General features: G+C 44.1%; 1 non-coding gene across 1 annotated transcript; it reads right to left on the minus strand.

The window, feature by feature from the left end:
- Window positions 1–11,898: 11,898 nt before the first annotated feature.
- Window positions 11,899–12,005, minus strand: LOC129496514 (U6 spliceosomal RNA). Its single transcript, XR_008661789.1, has one exon. It is a non-coding gene; the product is annotated as a U6 spliceosomal RNA (small nuclear RNA).
- Window positions 12,006–16,927: the final 4,922 nt, after the last annotated feature.

The following is a 16,927-nucleotide window of genomic DNA, read 5'->3' on the forward strand; positions in this document are numbered from 1 at the left end:
ACCTATGAATGTGACCTTATTGGAAATAGGATCTTTGCAGAGGATCACGTTAAGATGAGGTAATCCAATGTGTCTTGTGTCCTCCTTTCTGAAAAGGGCAAATTTGGACAGAGAGACAGATTTAAAGGGAAGACAATGTGAAGATTCAGGGAGGAGAAAGCCATCTACAAGCCAAGGAACACCTGTATCTACCAGAAGCTAGAAGAGAGACAAGAGAGATTCTCCCTCAGAACCCCAGCCCTTCCAGCTCCTTGATAAGTCACCCATTTTGTGATGCTTCATTGCAGCAGCCCAAGGAAATCAATACAGATTAGGTCTGATGAAATCTTCTGGTGCAATCTTTTGATTTCTTCAGATTTTATTTATTTATTCATGAGAGACAGACAGAGAGAGAGAGAGAGGCAGAGACACAGGCAGAAGGAGAAGCAGGCAGAGGGAGAAGCAGGCTCCATGCAGGGAGCCCAATGTGGAACTTGATCTGGCACCCTGGGCCGAAGGCAGGTGCTAAACTGCTGAGCCACCCAGGGATCCCTCTTTTGATTTCTTCAAAGAAGAAATTGAAATTTAAAAAGTAAAATGGCTTAGAGTCACAGAGCCAATCAGGGATAGAGCACTAAACTTCCACATCATCCCTCTACCCATTGCTATAACTGGGCTGATTTGGATAAATGACAACAGGCTTCCACTGCTGCTCAAGACAATGGAGAAATGACATCCCTATCTTCTAATATAGATGCTACTAGACTTGAACAGTTGAAACAAGACTTTGGCATCATTAACATGGAGTAGAAATGTTTACTCTGCGACTCGTGTCAGTGGATTTCACTCAATGCTCACTGACTCATCATTTAAAAAGCTACAGAAGCTTGAAGAGATTGTTAGTGGGCTATATATCCAGATTACGCCTATATATGGAAGGAGGTAACTAAGGAGGCACTTCTTGGGAAAGTCAAGGACAATTTCACTTACATCTGGTGGCTTGTCTTATAAGAAGCTAAGGCTCTGGGGAAGCTGTTTGAGTTCCTGAGCCAGGCAAAGTTGTGAATGGTGAGACTCACAGAGTAGGAAGGAGCACAGCGTGACTGCCCTATTCCCCTTCAGCTTCTCCTGGGCCACCGACATCCTGCCTGGTGCTGCTCTTCCTAGGTGGTGGGGGATGGGAGGCTCCATGAATCTCTCCACACTTGACTTTCTGATCCTTTACTCAGTGCTCTCAGCGCCCCATCCCCAAGTGCCCATCTGACAAGGGGAGTCAATCCTTTTGCTTTTTCACTCTCTTGATGCCAACACAGCATGATGCTATGAGCAAAGTGAGGCCTGCTGAACAAGAATTCACCTGAGGAAATTTGAGCGTCTAAGCTGCCTTTATTCAACAATACCTGAACCCGGCAACATCTCTTCTAGCAAATAGAGGGAGTTTCCAGCAGCTGTACAAAATGGAAAGATGTTGGGAGGAGGGATGGGTTAAATGGTGATGGGCATGTAGGAGAGCACTTGTGATGAGCATTGGGTGTTGTAAGTGATGAATCACTAAATTCAACTCCTGAAACTAATATTACACTATTATGTTCTCTGACTGGAATTTAAATAAAAACTTGGGGAAAAAAGGGAAAAAAAAAACAAAAAGATTTTATAGGCAGAAATGGAGCAAGACAAGGAGGTTATTAGCAAAAGAAAAAATTGTTTCAGGTGAGGTCACCTTCCCTCAGAGTGGGGACAAAAGAGGGTCTTATGCCATGACTCAGTGGTGCTAATCAGAAAATTTCAGACTGATTGGTTTAAAATTCCATTCTGAGAAACTGCAGTTAGGTATTTGGTGTTGATGGGACTTAGCAAAAGTGACTCCATTTGGGGCCAGTTGTTTCTTTTTAACAGGATGGTGGAATTAAGGGTCATTTATTATCTTTTCCTAAGCTTCTGGCTTGAAGAAAGGCCTAATTCAAAGAGCAATTGGGGGGGGGGAGAGCAATTGGGGGAATCCTAGGTGGCTCAGTGGTTTGGTGCCTGCCTTTGGCCCAGGACATGATCCTGGAGTTCTAGGATCGAGTCCCGTATTGGGCTCCCTGCATGGAGCTTGCTTCTCCCTCTGCCTGTGTCTCTGCCTCTCTCTGTGTGTCTCTCATGAATAAATAAATAAAATATTAAAAAAAAAAAAAGAGCAATTGGGATGTGAGAGAAGGGATAGGGGTAAACCTTAGCCCCAGTGAGCTGGATGGAGCCAAATGAATACAGATACGTCCATGGATGGACAGACCCACTGACGCCAGCCAACAAGGAAGATTCCTCTCAAGGTGAAACAATAAGAACTTGCAGAACTGAGGTTTTGTGTACAGTTATGACATTCGCCAGAAAAAAAGAAAGGGAGGGAATAAAGAGAGAGAGGTGGAAGAGAATGAGAGAAGGTCTACAAGAGGCTTGTCAGGATACAGAGAAGACAAGTTTAGATCAGGAATTGGTCTGATTCATACAGATGTTATTTTAATTTTACTGAATGGGTTTGCTAGACAAGCTGACTCTCACATTTGCAATTTTCCTAATCTTTTATATGAGCGCTTCCACTGCCTTTCAGGCTCTGATGGAAAATTAACTTCAGTTACATTTCATTAGATGAACTAGCTTCAGCGAGCTCTGTGAAGTTGGCCTCATAAATCAGCTGCTTCTTTCTTTAATCATGTATCCTGCTCTTTCCTGGATTCTCTCTTGCTTATCTTTTCCCGGTGCAGAGGGAGCCAGGACCCAGCACAGTGTGCTTGAGCACGGCTCGGACTCTTATCACCAGTTCTCCCTCCTATCGTCCCCGCGGTCCTTTCTCCTTGGCCCTCCTTTCCAAGGCCCTTGCTCTAGTGGAATGTGTTTGTGTGTCAGATGCTACTTTGTGCTCAACTCTGCCCCCAGACAAGACTCCGGGCCAGATCTTATCTAGGTGCTTCTGTGGGTGTCTCTGTCTCTGCCTCCAGACTTGGCGTCTTCAGGCAAGAGTCACAGATGGTGCACTCCTGTGACAAGAAACTCCCACAGCAAGTGTCATGAAATTGGGGTTCTCAGATGATCCGGGGGCTGAAATTCAGTGCTCGCGGTGAGAAGGCTGGTAGGGAGGTCACAAGGCCAAACTCAGACAAAACTGTGAAGCTGGCAGAATTTATCCTCAGCCCTGTCACTCTCCTCACAGCCCTCACCCCCCTCTGCCAAGTTTCCAATGCCACATACTCTTCCTGGACATTCTGGTCTCCTTTCCCAGCCTGCCAACCTGGGCAGCTGGGAAGATTCAGAATTGAATATTCCATGCTTCTGCTTATTCGAATTTGCATTTAATTAGCTCTCAGTGATTAAGAGGGCAAAAGATCTAAAAAGATACTTCACTGAGGAAGATATAAGGGTGGCAAATAAGTACGTGAAAAAGGTGAGCTCCATTATTAGCCATTAGGGAGATACATACTGTATCCACAGTGAGCTACCACTAGACATTCACCGGAATGGCAAATTAAATTGCCATCAAAAAATTGAATTTTTTAAAATTAAAAAGATTAAACATACTAAGTATTGGCAAGAACGTAGAGCAATTGGAAGTCCCATATGCTGCTGCTGGACATGCAAAATGATATAGCCACTGTGGAAAAGTGTTGACAGTTTCTTAAAAGCATAAATGTACATATTCCATATGACCCAGATATTCCCCTTTTAGATATTCACCCAAGATAAATGAAAGCAGATATCCACACAATGATGTACACGAACATTCATAGCAGCTTCATTACAACAGCCCCAAACTATAAACAACCTATATGAGTCTAATCCTATATGAGCTGCCATAACAAGATCCCACAGACTGCACTGCTTTAATAGCAGAAATTCATTTTCTCACAGTTCTGGAGGCTGGAAACTCCAAGATCAGGGTTCCAGTAGGGTTGAGATTTTGGTAAGGGCTCTCTGTCTGGCCCACAGATGGCCACCCTGTCCTCATGGGGCCTTTCCTCTGAAGGCACTTGGAAAGATAAAGAGCACAAGCAAGCAAGAGAGTTTGCTAGTATTTCTTCTTATAAGGACACTAATCCTCTCCAATCAGGGCCCCACCCTTCTGACTTCATTTTTCCTTGATTACTTCCTAAAGACCCTATTTCCAAATATAGTCACATTGGGGGTTAGGGTCTCAACATATTAATTGGAGAAAGGAAGAGTCACATGTGGGATCCCTGGGTGGCGCAGCGGTTTAGCGCCTGCCTTTGGCCCAGGGCACGGTCCTGGAGACCTGGGATCGAATCCCACGTCGGGCTCCCGGTGCATGGAGCCTGCTTCTCTCTCTGCCTGTGTCTCTGCCTCTCTCTCTCTCTCTCTCTCTCTCTGTGACTATCATAAATAAATTTAAAAATTTAAAAAAAAAAAAAGGAAGAGTCACATGTCAGTGCATAGCATAACCCAAATATCCATCAACAGAGGAATGGCTAAACTAGTTATGCTGTGTCCACACAATGGTATACTATTCAGCAATTCAAAAGAATGAACTATCAATGTACTCAACACTATAGAGAAAACTCAAAATAATCATGCAGAGTGAAAGAAGCTAGACAAAAAAGAGAATACATACTAGGTGATCTCATTTATATAAAATCTTAGGCCACTGGGTGGCTCAGTTGGTTAAGCATCTGACTCTTTAGGCTCGGGTCACAATCTCAGTGTCATGAGATTAAGCCCTGCTTTGGGCCTCCCATTGAGTATGGAACCTGCTTAAGATTCTCTCTCTCCCTCTCTTTCTGCCCCTCTCCCTGCTTTCTGCCCCTCTCCCTGCTCTCTCTCTTAAAAAAAAAATCTTAGAAATGCAAAGCTATCAATAGCAACAGAAAGCAGAACTGTGATGATCTGGGGATGGGGAAAGGTGAGTGGAACAGGAGGGAGGGATTACAAAGTGGCACAAGAGCATCTGTAGAGTTGTATGTTCATTATCCTGATTGTACTGATGGCTTCATAGATAATGGTGTTATTATCATATTGTCTGCTTGAAACCCATGAAGCTTACCATTTCAGTCATACCTCATACCTTGAAGCTGTAAAACATACCTTGTAAAGCATACCTTGAAGCTGTAAAACAATTTGCATTTTATAAGCTCTCACTTGGGTGGGTTTAATTCATTTGTAGCAATGCTGACCTCTCTTACATACCCTGTACAGAACTATTTCTGGCTCTTCCCTCACTCTTGGCCTCCTTGTCTGAATGAGGATTTTCTTTTCTTTCTTTTCCACCAAATATTGAGAGGTCTGCCTACCTATCAAGACAAACAATTAAGGGTAGAAAAGAATTTTCTTCTAAAACATATTTTGAAATCTGAAGAAAATTACTAAACACATTTAATACGGCTTTATTTATCACTGTGTATTAACTGGTCATTGGGGAAATGATGGGCCATGCCTGGGGATGCCAGGATATCACCTGAGAAATCACGTGCCCTTTGAATGCATGATGATGTCTGACCTGTGCACCTGTGGGTTGATGCATAGGCAGCAATTACCACTAATGCATCTACATAGTGATTGATAGTCTGTAACTTCATTGATCATTTCAATATATATTTGGAATAACATCCAATATGTTTGGGTATCATCCAAGGGCTAAGATTAAGTCCCCAAGCTCTGAAGCTCCAATGAATCTATCCTCTCCCGTGGACAGCAGGGGCTGGTAGATGTTGGCCATGCCCTAGCAGTGACAATAATAGCCGGGGTGTCTGGAGCAGAAGAAATGAGGCCCAGCTATCTCACAGTATGAAAAACATGGTCACAATACTTTGCAGCTTCTGCCATCAGGAGGTGGGGTCTGTGTGCCTGCTTCTTGACTTTGGGCTGGCCTTGTGACTTGCTTGAACTGATGGGATGTGGCAAAAATCACAATATGCAAGTTTCAGAACCTAGGCCTGAGAGTTCTTACAGCTCCCCAGTGGCCCTCTTGGCACACTCTTGCAGCCATGTAAGCTTGCATTAGGCTACTGAATGACATCAGGGGGACAGGAACATCTGACATCATCAAGCTGTCCCAGGCCGTAAGTGAGCTCATCTTAGATCGTTGTGTTCCAGTCAACCCACCAGAAGACTGCAAGCACATGAGTGACCCCATGTGAGTCTGGATAAGCCTAGCCCCAACTGCTAGAATCATGAGCAAATAGATAATTGTCATTGTAAGTGGTTAAATTTGGGGGTGGCTTGTTATGTAGTAATAAGATACCTACGATGCTCACCCAAGGGCCAGCCACACGTGAAATCTAAGGCCGTTGCCAGTAAGCCCCTAAGAACCACTTAGTAGTATTTTTTTATCATAATAGTAGGCAAGTCACTCACCATCTACACCTCAATTATTTTGCTCTTCAAACAGGAACATCATTATGTATTATAGAGAGTGTGTTGAAAAAATTTATTCTTGTAGCATGTTTCTGTATGTAGCTGTTGGGGAGTGAAAAGTTTAGCCACATATTTAGAAAGTGGGTCTGTTTTGATAGCTTTGGCTAATAAGACTTCTCTGTTGAGGCTGTCCTTAAATAGAATTAATGTCAGGCTGTTCTGGTTTTACTAGCAGACAGTCTTCAGACTACTGATTACTGCCTCTTCCTTCTTATCTACCCACCCCTTCTCCCCACCCCATGTCCTTCTTCATCATCTTTGGGGCAGGAGATCCAGGGTGGATGCTGCAGCCTTTCATCCTTTTCATTTAGGACAGACTGTATCCTTTTAAGACTTATTTATTTATTTGAGAAAGAGAGAGAGTGTTTGATGTGCAAGCATGGGGGGAGGGGCAGGGGAGAGGGAAAGAGAAGTGCAAGCACACTCTGCACTGAGTGTGGAGTCCAACTCAGGGTTGGATTCCAGGACGCTGAGATCATAACCTGAACCAAAACCAAGGGTCGGATGCTTAACTAACAGTGCCACCCAGGTGCTCCTAGGACATAATATATCTTATTAGTACCCCTTGCTCCTAGCACAGTGCCCTAAATGTAATGGGTGCTCACTATATTTCGACTGATAACACTGTTAAACTGCCAATGCTTGGGTAGGAAGACTCAAAGAAGGTAAAAACTTCATTATTTTATTATAGAGGGAAGCTGCCTTTTAAAAGAGGCACCTACCAAAACCCATGTTTGGATGGATACAACAAAGGACTTGGGGCAGATCTTGATATGCAAGAATTGTCTGAGTTGTCTTTTTTAGTTTCTTAAGACAAAGCCAGTGGATGATGGAATTGTCCTGGAGGAAGAAAGCAATCAAGATGAGTTTCCCACCTAGAGCTGTGTCTCATCCCTTGTATGTGGTTGACTTTTGGGGACAGGTTGGAGAAGTAAGCACTGGAGGCCAGGGACCCTCCTTGAATGAAAGGGATCCAATACTCAGACAACATTTCTTTGGGGTTTAATATTATTCAACACTTTTGATGCCTCAGGTGAGCCCAGCTAAGGTCAACAGGCAGAAGGGGACACCAAGGCTCCTCAAAGGGTAACTTAAATCGGTGGTGGTGGGGGAACCTGGAATGGCAATTTGTACTCAGCACCAGCAGAGATTATCATATTGGAAAGGCCCATGTGGGCAGTGTGTATACACCTGAAAACCTTGCCTGACCTAGTCACCTGGGACTTTGAATAAGCTTCAGAAACAGTAACTACGTGTACATGTGAGACACACAGATGAAACTCTAGGAGCCCGGCCCTTTAGAGGTGTGGCAAGGCCATGATAACACCCAGAGGTTAAAGCTCTGGCCTGGCGGACCAGTGGGAGAAGAGACCTCTATCCCTTATACTCTGACAACTATTTTCTCTCTGATTAAGGGTGTCAGTGTGGGGTGTGGAGCTGAAGTCTCTGGGTTCAAGCCCCAGTCCTACCAATACTGCTTATAGAGTTCTTATAAGGATTAAATGAGAGATGGATGCATTTAACTTGCTTAGAACAATACTTGATGCAGGGTGAAAGGTCAATAAATGTTGGTTATGTGCTCTCATAGGTATAGGCAAAGATGGTATAGGGCTTTGCAAAATGTCTTTTTATCTTTTCTGTTTTTTTTGTGTGTGTGGTTTTTTCTTTGTTTTTTGTTTTGTTTTGTTTTTTGTTTTTGAGAGGAGGCAGGGGAGGGGAAGAGGCAAAAGGAGAAGGAGAGAGAAAGAATCTCCACACTGGGCATGGAACCCAACCCAGGGCTTAGGACTCGATCTCACGACCCTGAGATCATGGCCTGTGCCAAAATCAAGAGTCTGGCACTTAACTGACTGAGCAACCCAGGCACCCCCAAAATGTCCTTCTTTTAGTAGTGGTCCCACAGGCAGCAATGGCTGGATTCTCTTGCTTCTGTAAGTCACTGGCAGTGAGTGAGGACCAGTGTTCTGTCACAAGACCATCAATGGCTCTTTCTGTTGCCTGTGATGCTGTTTTCAGAGGGATATCATGTCCCAGGTGTGAGTTTGACACCACATCTCTGGCAGCTGATCCTAAAAAAAACAGCAACTAGGAGCCCTCTAGGTGTCCTTCAGCCTCAAGGTGGTTCACTTTGTCCCAACCTCAAGGTGAGCACAGAATGCATAGGATTTAGAGCTATCACCAAAGGTAGCTCGCATGGCAAAACTGGACTCAAGCTGCTGATTGGACATTAAAGAGTAATGGGACCTTGTTCTGTATAGCTCAACTGCAGTGAAGTGGCTCACCTCCATTACTTTCAAATTCCTTCAATCACAGTGACTCTCAAAGTGTGGTCTTGGATGAGCAGCAGCAGTGTTACCTGGGTACTGAGTAGAAATGCCAAATGTCAAGCTCCATCCCAGACTTCTTGAATAAGAAACTCTGGGGTGGGGCGGTGCAGCAATTTCTGTTTAAAGAAGCTCTTGGAGGGCAGCCCAGGTTGCTCAGCAATTTAGCGCCGCCTTCAGCCCAGGGCCTGATCCTGGAGTCCCGGGATCCAGTCCCACGTCGGGCTCCCTGCATGGAGCCTGCTTCTCCCTCTGCCTGTGTCTCTGTCTCTCTCTCTTTCTCTCTGTCTCTCTCTCTCTCTCTGTCATGAATAAATAAATAAAATCTTTATAAAAAAAAGTTCTTGGGAAGGTTCTGGTGCTTATGAAATTGTTGGAGTGCTCTATCCCTGACAAATGGTTGTTTGCCCAGCCTCTGCTGGACCTCCTGTGATGGAGAACTCACCACCACTGAGAAGTCCCTGTAAACACCTCCTGCCAATCAAACTCCTTGTCATTTTCTTTCCTTAGTTCTAAGTCTACCATGTAATTGAGTCACTTGGAGGAGTTTACGTATATACATACATAGGTACCGGGTAACTTACTTTGTATACATTATATTTAATTAAGACTTGGACGTGTTTAAATTGTTATTTGGATTCTGTATCCTTACTGTCATAATTCACATAATTTACAGATCTCAGGTGGTAGTGGAAGCAAATTCTCTAGGGTTTCTGTATCCAGATTCTTTGTCAAGTATTTATTGCCCAATGAAACATTTATATAGAGAGATTAATAACATTCTTTTTTTTTTAAGATTAAGAACAGTCTTATCCTTAAAGAAAAGAAAAAGAAAGTGAATTGCACTGTGGAAGAAGGCATGAAGTGGTGGAAAAGACTCTGGTGTGGTGCTAATAAAACCTGAGTTCTCTCAGGTTTTCTCAGATTTGCTACTGTGCTGTTGAGTATACCACTTACTTTCCCTGCACCCAAGCTTACCAATCTGTAAAATAACAGGGTTGGATTAATGATCTATTATTAGAGATTCTATGAGTCTTATTTTGGGAGACAACTTTATGAGATATGGAATGTATTTCATAAGGGATCTGTGTTGACTGGAAAGAATACAGAATGTCCATTAAGAACACTTGTGACATGCCTGGTGGGCTCAGTCAGAAGAGCACACAACTCTTGACCTTGGGGTCTTGAGTTTGAACCCCACATTGGGAGTAGAGATTACTAAATAAATAAACTTTAAAAAAAGGGAGGAGTGGAACCTGGGTGGCTTAGTCAGTTGAGCATCTGACTCTTGATCTCAGCTCAGGTCTTGATCTCAGGGTTGTGAGTCCAGGTCCTGTATTGGGCTCCATACTAGAAGTGCAGCCTACTAAAAAAAAGAGCATTTATGACAAAAATCACAGACCTGTCTCTTCAAGTATCACTTGTATCCTACTCTGGAATCTGGGTCCTTATTCTTTGCTTTGGAAATGAGCAATAGGTGGCTTAGCAGAATGGGGAACAGGTGTGGAAGAAGCTAACAGGGGCTTTGGAGAAATGACAGACTTGCTTTCCTGAAATAAGTTTGAGCCTTCAGCCAAACGACACGTGTATATTTCCATAAATAAAAAAAACTCATGGTAAATATAGATTCATTAAAGAGTCTTAAAAATTGGATCTAGGCTTGGGATATAGGCTTGGGTACAGGACACGATGCAACTGTCCTCTCTCTCCTGACCTTTCCTTGTCTTTTCTTCACTCACCCATGGGCTTTTTGTCCAAAAAGGAGATGTGTCAGGACTCTGGTTATAAATACCTGATCGGCTAATTTAGTTCAAAAGATTTTTATTTTTTGAGTGATGGGTACTGGAGAGGCTACAGCTTTAAAGGGACAACTGAACAATTGAGAGCAGGACACCAGCTGCCCTGAGCTCAGCAGGGTAGCTGGGGATCTTTTCTATGTGGTGCTGCTATGAGATGAGCCTCTGTATTTGTCTCAGCTCAAAATCCAGATTTTCCAGGAAGAGATTCTGATTGCCTAGCTTAGGTCCCATGTCCATCCTGTGATCAGAAGGAAGGATCCTGTGATTAGCAACCTCACCTGCAGAGCATGGGCCAGGATGGAAAAGCCCCCCAAAGGTGTGTGTGTGTGGCAGGAGTGGGGTCTGACAGATGCTACCATAAGGGAGAGTGGGGAGGTGCAAACATCATAGTGTCTAATGCTTCAAAATTTCTCAGGGATAATTGCAAAAACAGCAAGTTCAGTTAACACCAGTGTGTTCCCATGGCACACCTGGGTAATTTCAGGAGCTTTGAGGGCTGGCTGGTCAGAAGGCTGACATCCAGCAGTAGTTTATATCATAGAGGATACAGCCAACTTTTTTTTTCTTCTTATGAGGCTTGTTATGGTTGGCATTCAATAATATTCATTAACTGATTGGCTGAATGAATGAATGAATGACACAACTCTTACATAGGCTAGGGAAGGACTTCTGTTCAACACTAGCCTGAGCTGAATTTGTTTAGAAACTGCTTAATTATGAACCTTTCAGCTGCAAGTGATTGAAGCCCATCAGAGCTATCTTTAGTGAAAGATGGTTCTTGCTGGGCTATCATTCCGGTGGGCAGGGACAGATATGAACCTCGTCCTGAATATCAGGGAGCCTCTGCCTCTTGTCTTCCCTCCTCTCCGAGCCTTTGCTCCACGCTTCCACTCAAATGTGGCAGCTTGGCATTCTTTAACTTTCAAGCTACCTTGTCAGAAGATAGTGGTCCATGCCTCCAGAACTTGTATCTCCTCTTCTCAAAGCCCCAGGTGACTGTGACCGACTGACCTTCATTCCCATTCCAAACCCAGAACAGGGACTCTACATGGCCTACCTGGGGCAAGGGGTCTGCTCCTAATTCAATCAAGTAAAATGGCTGGTGGTGCTTAGAGGAGGTGGGATGGGAAGGGAGTGCCATTACATCATGAATTTGGCTCTAGGAGTTCTTGGAAAAGAAAGGGGATGTGAACAGACGACCCAACTGGTGTCTCCTACAGAAGCCAGATAGTGTAATATTTGCTTATATTTGTATGATGCCTTCAGAATACTTGATTCTAGGCCTGTGTGAAGTAAGCACATCAGGTAATAGCCTTTCTTTCATATCTTACTTTATTTCACTCTGCTGTAGTGTCTGTTTTTCTTTTATTCTTCTTCTTCTTCTTTTTTTTTTTTTTAGTATGGAATGCTTCACGAATTTGTGTGTCATCCTTGTGCAGGGGCCATGCTAATCTTCTCTGTATCGTTCCAATTTTAGTATATGTGCTGCCGAAGTGAGCACTGTGTTGTCTTTTTTTCAATTCTTGTCTTTCCCACTTGACTACATTTACTGAGGACAGAGACCATACCCTATGTATCCTTGCATCTCTATCCCCAGTACCTAGCTCTGGGCTCTGTACATGGTGGCATCTAAGTGATGCTTGCTCAGTTGAATTCCTATTTTTACGGTGAAAAAACTTAGTTGCACAGTATTTCAATATAGATGAGCCCTCAAGAGCCTTATACCAGGCTGTGGCTTATACCAGGTTGCTGGCTGAGCAAGAGGGTCTGCGACACAGTTCATAAAGATCATACTTTAAGACAGAGGGCCCAGGCCCTGACATTAGATGCCTCCAGAAAGGGTCTTTGCCAGAGGAGGTAGACAAGCAAGTAAAGAAGGCAGGATATTACCACTTTCATTCCCTTGGGACTTGACTCAGCTGTCTTCATTGTCTGACACTTGAACTTGATGGGAAAGAAAGGAGAAAGAAGCTGAGGGGGACATTACTATTTTGGGAAGCTTTCTACTACATGACAAGAAGCAGTCAGGGACACCTACAAGGGTTTTATGGTTCCTGAACTGATCTAGATCTTCTAGCTCTGCCACTCACCAAATGACCGGGGCAAGTCACTTCACCTCTTTGTGTCATACTCCCAGGGCTGTGTGAGGGCTCAACAAGAATATGTAGGGGAAAGCCCTTTATAGATGGAAGGTCACTATATAAGTACTATTATGTCTCTCCATTCAAGGAGGACATACAGAAATTGCGCCCCACAAAGGTAAAGAGGCCAAATCTTTCTGATGGTCCAGGATGGGCAGCAGATGGCAGTGCAAAGCACTGGGGGCTCCAAATGTGGGTCTGTCCTACAGGACCCAGAGAGAAAGCCTCCTGTGTGTCTTCAGGATATCTAGGAAAGGGTTCCTAGTGTGTGAAGCTTTGTGCTAGGTGTTAAAGGAATTTGCTAGGCAGAGGAAGTGATGTCTGCAGGAGGTGGTAGGATTATAGCAGGGTGATTACCTGGGATGGAATTACCAAAGGGCCCGAGGCTGATATTACTACTGTCAGACACTGTTAGGATCTCACATTTCTTCTGCAGATGCCACACTTGGCAATCTGCTTTCATGGGTACCAACCAAGAAGGCTCTTGGACATCACAGGCTCTTGATTCCTCTTGCCCAACTTGCTGGTAGCTTCCACTCCTCTGTTCAGTTTTGTTTCATCAGAACTGGGAGAGATCTTGAGAAACAATCTGGTGTCATCCTCTGCACCGAGGCAGATGTAGATTGCTATCCTCGTTTTTTGGAAGAGGTAGCTGTGGGCAAGAGGGGTTCTAGTTGGTAACTAGGGACACAGAACTCAGGACAGTTTGTCCTAGATTTCTTGGTCTCCTCTATCAAGATGCTTCTTTTCTTTGGTGACTTTCAAGTTTCAAACCCCCATTTTCAGGTAATATTTGCGGTATTCCTTATTTACATGTAATATTTCGACTCCTTTCTTGGCCACAGGTTATAAAAAGGAGAAGCTGATGGGAGGGAGCAAACTGAATGGGGCACTGGAAATCTCATAGACAAAAGCTAGCAATCCTACCCAGTGGAAAGGCTCCTTATCCAAACCTCTGACCTCGGGAGTGCTAAGAACTAGGACCACTATTTTCATAGCCAAGGACAGCAAGCCAAGGATAGCCCAGGGCTATAATTTTAAGGGTTTCAAGGTTTATCAGAATGAACTGCTATTATTTTATTTTCCTCTTTCCTTTCCTTCTCACCTAGCCACATTAGTGACTTGGTGTCCTGGCCCCAGAAGAGAGGAAGGGAGACAAAGTGGACGGCATGCACAGGCTCAGCCACGGCTCACGAGGTACAAGGATGGCTCAGCCTGTGCTTGCAGAGCTGCGGAGGGATGCAGTGGAGAGAGGGGGGCACGGTTGCAGTAATTGGAGGAACAGGAGACAAGTGTGCTGACTACGGGTTATTAATAGGCACCAAGACCTATATTTACAACTAGTGGCTTAAATTAGGAGCAGAACAGTCACACCTAGCCAAATCCATGTCCTGCTGTATTACCACACGGAATAGCCTCTCTGAGTCTCAGTTTCCTTATTAGTGAAGTTGGCTAAAAAGAATATCCACCTTATAGGATTTTTTTTTGAGGGCCCCAGGAGGTAATATATCACTTCTGCCTTGATTAAGGGCTCCCTATGTCCCAGGCATTGATTTTAGTGCTGCCCATGTATCATCTCAATCCTTAAAATCACTTTAGACCTCAGAGGATTGCAGACCTACATGATCATCAAATCGTACCCATCAAACATATCCAGTTCTTCATACATTAATTATACCTCAGTGAAGCTCTTAAAACACTTTAGGGGTTATGATTGTTTTTTATCCTGATTTTTTTTTGCAGTCGAAACTGAGGCTTAACACATAGTTTAATTGTCTTAGACCAACAGCAAGTCATAGCAGAAGTGGGATTCGAACCCAAGCAGTCTGGCTTCAGAGTCTATACTTTTAATCAGCGCACCAGTGCTCTTATGCAAAAGTGCCTTTGGAACTGTAAACCATTGTTTGAAGGTCAGTTGTTACAATCAGTGTCATAGTTGGTAGGTTGGTGGCATTGTCTTTGTATACTGATTGAGGGCATATGGATCAGTTCCTAAACTCAGTAAGTGCTCAGTCACTCTGCCCTCCCTTGTCCTTGTCCCCAAGAGAGGACATGATGCAAAAGAAGGAATGTCAGTTTCATCATGTACAGAGCTATTGTGCAGGATGGCAAGTGCAGGTAATAAAATAATAAAGAGACCACACAGCTGCAAGCAATTGCATCTGACCTGGGTATTAATAAAATCCAAGGAAGCAAAGAAGAGAAGGCCTCAGGTTGGATCTCCTCTCCCTTTAGTAAGCCAGAAAGCTTAGGATAGTTTCCCTGGTGTTCTGCAGGCCTGGCAGGCTGCCCTCTGACCTCACACAGGCTCCATTCCATAACCTAGGAAACACTCATCCATCCTCCAAAAGGCCTAACCAGTGTCAGGGGACTCACGTCTCATGTCTGTGAGCAAAAGGTTAATAGCTTCTTGTATGGAAGGCAGAGCTAATTTCAAAGGTTTCTTTGGGTAGAAGTTGGGAAAGTCCAATGCTAAAACAGGAAGTATTTATCATTTGGGCCTGGATGTTTTCTAGTCATTATGGTGCCCTTAGTCACCTTATGGAGGTGATGTTTTCACTGACTGTTACAACTTAATGGTCCTTGGCTGAACTCCAGATCTACATAATCAACCGCGGGCCTGACACCTGGTGTGGGCTGGCAATCTCACACTTAGCGGGTCTAATAGTAAACTGCTGAGGGGCTCCCTCCAATCTCCAGGAATGGTAACACTATGCTTCTAGTTGCTCAGGCCAAAAACCTCGGTGTCACCCCTGTCTCCTCTCTTTCATACTCCTGATCCATCAGCAAAGCTTCTTGCTCTACTGTGAAATATATTTTAAAATTGGGGCCACATTTTACCATATCCATTGTCACCTCCCTTGCCCGACCTGCTGTTAGCTCTTCCCACAGTCACCAGAGAGCCTCCTTGTCTGTCTCTACCCTTGTGTTCTGCAGCTCATTGTGAGCCTGGCAGCCCAAGAGTTTCCATCCTAAAGTCCAACCACACCACTCGCCTGATGAAAACTCCCAAATGGCTTCCATGTCACTCAAAGTAAAAGCCCAAATCCTTCTTTGACCCGAAAGCCCCACATGGTCTGTTCCTGCCCCCAATCCATGACCTCTCCTACCTCCTTCTTGCCTGGAACTCTCATTCCCGCTAGGTTGTCTCCTCTACCCGAATGTCCTCCCCCCATATCTGTAGGTCTGGTTTCCTCAATTCCTTCAGATCTTTATTTCAAAAGTCATCTTGGGAAAGAGCCCTGCTCTGGCCACTCTGAAATGTGACCTCTTCCAGTAGTTCACCTCTCTCTCCCCCTAAACAGCATTCTGCCTTTTTCTCATGTTAGCATGGAGCCCTCTTTAAATATTATATTATGCATTTTACTTGCTTATCTTGTCTGTCTCCCTTGGTAGAGGATGTATGAAAGGATTTTTGTCTGCTTTGCTCACTATTGTGTCTTCAGTGTCTTGAACAGAGCCTGACATATAGTAGACACATGTCTAAATATTTGGTGAGTAAATGAATGGAGGGACACAATATGAGCTGTGTGGATCCTCCAGCAAATCATTTAGCCCCTCTAAGTTTCGGTTTCCTTGGATGTAAAACCGAGTTTTTGCACTAAGCTTCCCCACAGCTGACAGGCAGACATCCCTGCGTTAATACCTAGAACTGGAAGCAGCTGTGAGGCAAGAAAGGGTCTGAAGAGGGCCTGAAGATTTGGATTCAAGCCCCGGGTTGATGGGAACACTTGTCTGGGTCTCAGTTTCCACAACAAATAGAAAGAGCCCCACCCAGTGGCCACTAAAGTTACTTTCGGCACTTACAGTGTAAAACTAGGAAAATCATAAAAAAAAAAAAAAAGAAAGAAAGAAATGTGCCTCCATACCCCTCGATACCACACGGTGGCGCAGTTGCCTACCAGTGTCTCTAAGAGGGCGTTGCCCAAACAGCAGCCTATTGTAAAAATATTTTTCGTGGACACCTGTGAGAGCTGCTCATTCATCACATCTCTGGTTTGTTGCAAAAACAAAAATCATTACGTTGATTTTTTTTCAGATAAAAAGGCATAAATCTCAAAAGCAAAAACACTGAGTGGAAATTTCAGATACATCTTTGTCACCAGCGTGATTTAAAGACCAAGATGAAAAGCCGGAAAACAAAAAAGTCAGTGGCAGTGCTAGGTGAGACCCCAGCTATATACTACATTAGTTCTAAAGGTAAGTAGCCATATGTCTGTCTGCACGTAACCAAGAATGTTCCCTCCAGGAGGCAGGAAGGCTAGGGAAGAACTGTACTGTT

This window comes from Nyctereutes procyonoides, unplaced genomic scaffold (genome assembly GCF_905146905.1).
Source record: "Nyctereutes procyonoides isolate TBG_1078 unplaced genomic scaffold, NYPRO_anot_genome, whole genome shotgun sequence".
Taxonomy (NCBI): Eukaryota; Metazoa; Chordata; class Mammalia; order Carnivora; family Canidae; genus Nyctereutes; species Nyctereutes procyonoides.